The following is a 5,422-nucleotide window of genomic DNA, read 5'->3' as shown; positions in this document are numbered from 1 at the left end:
AAAACGGAGAAATGTCCATAATTCTATTATTCATAATCATGTCAAGGTTTTAGGTTTTTCTGCAGTTCCATCTCTAAAAAGTGTGATGTCTTCCCGTCACTGACTTCAGTTTGAAAACTTTGTATTTATTCACAGATTTCCGTGAGATCATCCTAAAATTTGTAACGAAAAATGGGCTCAAAAGAGCCCTCTGCCTAACGGCATGTAGCCTTAGCCTATAGCATAACGTGATATTTTCAATAGTGTATGCAAAATGGTCAGAATTGATGGAGAGTGGGGTTGCCTAAATGGTTTAGGTTACATTTTAAATGTGTCGTTTTTTTTGTTTATCCATATGGATGGATGGAGGGGGCAAGCTGGCAAACTTTGTCATGTGCAGTTTCTGACAGGCTACTTCACAACAAAACAATTGCAGGTTGGTCTTAGAGGGCAAACAGAATAATTTCACTCGATTCATGGGTTACCTGACTGGTTGGGAAGGGAAAGAGCTGCCGTGTTGTCCGCCGTGGCTCCCAGTCGCTATAGTTAGCCTACTATGCCTACTCCAAGTAGTCCTATGTCATGCCGCTGCTACACGCCTCACAACAAATGAACTGCAAGCGTGTTCACGCGACACGGTGACAGTGAAAAAGCGACAGGGTTCGGGTGTCTTTGAAGAAGGGGCACAAATCAAGCCATTATTTTCACACCTTTTTAAATCGCGCAGCTTTAAAAAAAAAAAAAAAATCACGTCTTTCAAAAGGGCACTTTTTTGGACTGAGGGCAAAAGGGCAAGTGCTTCAGCACCACCTCGTCTCTATCTGTGCACGCCAGTGGTTATACCTGACTAGCTAACAGTCGTCTTTGACAAATATTTTACTTGACACATTTCATTTTGGTTTTCATAAATCTCATGTTCTTTCTAGAGTGTCAGGTGACATTTTTACCCAAAGCGATGCAACTGTATTTTGCTGATGTTGGAGCTGACCTCCGTTAATCAACACACTTTTCTTAATTTATTAATTAATGAAATAAGCAAAAGTGTTTTTGGATCTGCTTTGGTCTGCATCATATCTGTAAGCATGTGCACCATCACGCAAATAATAATGGATTGGATTTATATAGCGCTTTTTTTAAGGCACCCAAAGCGCTTTACAATGCCACTATTCATTCACTCTCACATTCACACACTGGTGGAGGCAAGCTACAGTTGTAGCCACAGCTGCCCTGGGGCAGACTGACAGAAGCGAGGCTGCCATATCGCGCCATCGGCCCCTCTGGCCATCACCAGTAGGCAGTAGGGTAAAGTGTCTTGCCCAAGGACACAACGACCAGGACAGAGAGCCCGGGGATCGAACCGGCGACCTTCCGGTTACAGATACGCTTCCCAACCCCCTGAGCCACGGTCGCCACACACACACACACACACACACAGACACACACACACAGATATATGTATATATATATATATATATATATATATATATATGGCCAATGAACTTTTTGAAACAATGTGATGTTCTTGATGATAATGTTTAGAAACATGTAAATATTATAAGTGACTGGTAACCCAGATGGTACCTGTAATTTGAAAGTGAATACAGACTTCGTAGTCATGCTCGTAGGCAAGAAGTGAAGCAGCACAAGTGAGGAGGAGAACAGACACAATTTTGCACCGGAGGCTTTCGGAAAGCTTTTATTTTGGTATTTCCGCTGATCCGTGCAATAAATTTGCATGTTAGCCTAAACATTTAGATTTAACATTTAACATTTAGCATTTACATTTAACATTTAGATTTAGATTTAAATATAATATTTAGATTTAACATTTAGATTTAGATTTAAATATAATATTTAGATTCAACATTTAACATTTAGATTTAAATATAATATTTAGATTTAACATTTAACATTTAGATTTAAATATAATATTTAGATTTAACATTTAACGTTTAGATTGAATATTTAACATTTAGATTTAACATTTAAAATTCTGTTTTAAATATGAAAAGTTACTAATATTTTACTAAATGTTGTAAAAAATGACTTGTTTTGAGCTAAATGTGGAAAAATGTTGCTGTTAATTTCAGCATGTTTCACTTTACAAACGGCGCCCCATAAAGCTTTGGTTAGAGGAAAAACTAAAGCTCAAAGCTGAAAAAAGAAAAGAGTTAGTAATATTGACCTACTGAAGGCTTCATTATTTACCAAGAGAAAAAAAACCAAACAAAGCTTGACCCGTTATTTCTTAGCAGTTACCGACTTAGCACGTACCTACCAATCTCAAAATTACTGTTTATTGCTAAGATTTTAGAAAGGCTTGTAGCCAACCAGCTAGCAGTTGTTTTCGGCAAATACAGTGTACGTTGCAAATTTTCTTTTCTTCTTCAAATTCAAATTGATTTTAGAATTTTTGTTAGAATTCTTGTTTTAACATATAGAATAATAAATGGCCGGGTCCCACATTATTTATCCAAGCTTCTTATAAAATACACTGCTGCTCATTGTCTCTGCTCACAGACTCAGAGTTTGTTGGTTGTTCCCAGTACAGGACTGAAGACGAAAGGGGACAGAGCCTTTTAGTCTGTGTCACCAAGGCTGTGGAACAGTCTACCACCAACCACAACTATCTTTGGTTGACTCTGTGGAATCCTTTAAAAAGCAGTTAAACTTTTCTGTTTAAACAAGCCTTCTGTTTATCAATGCTTTTGAAATTTTACATTTTGTATTTACCTTTAATGTTTTATATTGCGATTGTTGTCTATTTTGTTACTCAACTTTCTGTTTATTTTAATCTTTGTGTACAGCCTATCTATGAAAAGCGCTTAATAAATGAAGTTTACTTACTTACTTACTTACTTAAATTGTCTTTTCCTCAAGGTATTTTCTGCTTGTATTTTGTTGTGAAGTAAATCCACAAGTGAGCCCTGTGTCTGCCAGGCTTGGTGAACAAGTTTTATATTATTTTGGATTTTTTATAAGCCACACAGGGTCAAAAAAGCGTAGATGCTTCTGATATAATTTGGTCTGGATACTTGACCACTCTTCTTGCCAAAATTAGTAGTTAATTCAAACTGGTTATTTTCCTGCCACAAACTTTGATTTTAACACTAAGTGTTAACACTTAGACCCCCGTCTAAGTCAACAAATTTTAAGTAGGGATAAGGGAAGCAGGCTTTAGAAAGTTCATACAACAACTTTTCCACCAAGCCCAGAGTAAAGGTTTGGCTGGTCAGAAAAATCAGTATGATCAGCGTTGCAAGTTGCCTACAGAGAAATTTTGCATTTGACAATCAACAGTTGAGTGAACGTCTGCAGCACATTTCACCAGTCCTACTCTTCCCCCTGCTGTGCAGTATTAAATATTGCAGCATTTTCTCCAAGGCAAGTACTGTAGTAAAGTTACTTAACGTTAGACACTGAATTTATATAGATGGTATTTTTTGGCTTTTAACAACAGTACTGGCTAAATCAACAGAACTGACCTCCCAGCCCATTGTTCCTTCAGTGGGCTGGTTTCAGTCATTATGCAAATGTACTGTTTATAAGATTGGAGAAACCTGCAGTCAGCTGAGACTGAAGAAGTCGCTTGGATGAGTGATGAAACGTTTCTTCCACTGAAAACACTATGTACTGATGAACAGTATCAACTTTTGGGGATATACATAGATGATTAAGCACAGGTGGATAATTCATTATCAAAGCACAAAAAACAAACAAACAAAAAAAAAAACAAAAACAAAAACAAATTTAAAAAACTCACTAATTACTATTTCAGTTTCTTCATCATTAATAATGATTATTCTAATATGGGAAACTAAGGTCAAATATCACCTGTACTCATACAATGCACACTTTCATCTTCTCTATAACATATCCATAAATTTAAAAAAAAGAAAGAAAATGTTGAATATTTAGTTCATTGATGAATTACCAAACTGACGATCTTTAACTGTACAATAACAAAATTAATTTTTAAAGCATGATAGGAGACCAGAGGCATTTTTAGCCTATTTTGGGGGTTAAAAGAATCAAAGCACCCCAAAAGATTTCTTACTGTTTTGAGAATATTAGGTTGAAACTTAATATTTTACCAACCCATTTCAAGGACTCTTCTATTTTTGGAGTGTATTTTTTATGTATCTGTATTATATTATACATACACATTAAAAGTGAATCTCTGTCCAAAAAATGCACTCAGTTTACTTGTTACTCACTATGAGCATCATGCTTTATTCTCCCCCAGTAATTAAGGTTAGGATATGGTTTTTTTTTTTTTTTACATTCCAATCCATTCTTCATTTGCAGTAGTAGTCTTTGCAGTATTTAAATAACCTTTATCAGATTTGATGGTTTTGTTACAGACTTTTCAAAAAAGTGTTTTGCTTTTCTTTCACAAATGTGGGGATTAAATTGTGTTAAAATGTACAAAACAGTGTGTCTGTAAAGGTTCTCAGTCATCCAGGTCATCGTAGTCCAAGGAGCTTCCACTAGGTTTAAATCTGGGACTCCCCACCCTTTGACCTTAGAACTGAAGAAGCTTCTCGGATGAGAGATGAAACGTCTTCAAGCAACTTAAAGAAGTCCAGACAAACCATGTTGGACCAGTTCCTCCCTCCTACTACGTGCGGGACCATGTGAAGGTGGATTACGAGCAGTCTGTGACCATCAGCCGAGTTTCTTCAGAGCAACTGGACTTTGAGATCTTGTTCCCCGGCTGTGTTCTCAGGTGGCAGTTTGCCAGTGACGGTGGAGACATCGGATTTGGGGTCTTTCAAAAGGCCAAAAAGGGTGAATGGAAGAAGGCGGCTGAGATGGAGGAAATCGTGCCCAGTCAGCGATACAACGCCCACTTAGTACCCGAGGACGGCTCACTGACCTGTGAGCGTCCAGGAGTCTATGTGCTGAGATTCAACAACACCTACAGCATCTTCCAGGCCAAACGCATCAGCTACAGTGTTGAGGTCCTGCTTCCTGATCATTTACAGCCTGCGCAGAACAACGGGAAGTCTGGCGACCACGTGGAAGTGGAGTGCGACAGTCAGTTATAACAAAGATGATGTCATCAGATCAGCGATGTTTAGCCGCTCAGAAAGCACAGCCTGACATACTTGATTTGAACATGTCGTGTGGATTAATAGTGTTATATCTCAGTGCTGGGTGACTCGTATTCATGTGGCATCTATTTAGAAACTCCACTTCACCCAATCTCCTCTCAGACATCACGGATCCCAGATTTTCAGCCCATTTTTTCAGCCTGTTTATCTTTACTCTGTTATTTTTGTTCCACATCAGCACTGGTGTTTCAAACAGGCGCCAAATAAATGAGCTGGTTATACCACAGCGTGTTACGGTGTAAACAAACAACTGAAACCAATAATGTTCAATTAGTATCAAACTTTGTCCACGTGCAAAGAAGTATTTTCTATAGACATTTTCTGAG

The 5,422-nt window shown here is 37.8% G+C and overlaps 1 pseudogene; it reads left to right on the top strand.

Annotated features, from left to right (window-relative positions):
• The first annotated feature begins 1,594 nt into the window (after positions 1-1,594).
• LOC113015490 (SEC14-like protein 2 pseudogene) lies at positions 1,595-5,218 on the top strand (annotated as a pseudogene).
• The last annotated feature ends 204 nt before the right edge of the window (positions 5,219-5,422 follow it).

The sequence above is a fragment of the Astatotilapia calliptera genome, chromosome 3 (assembly GCF_964374335.1).
Source record: "Astatotilapia calliptera chromosome 3, fAstCal68.1, whole genome shotgun sequence".
NCBI lineage: Eukaryota > Metazoa > Chordata > Actinopteri > Cichliformes > Cichlidae > Astatotilapia > Astatotilapia calliptera.
The sequence above is the reverse complement of the archived record's forward strand: the minus strand, read 5'-3'. Positions and strand labels throughout refer to the sequence as shown.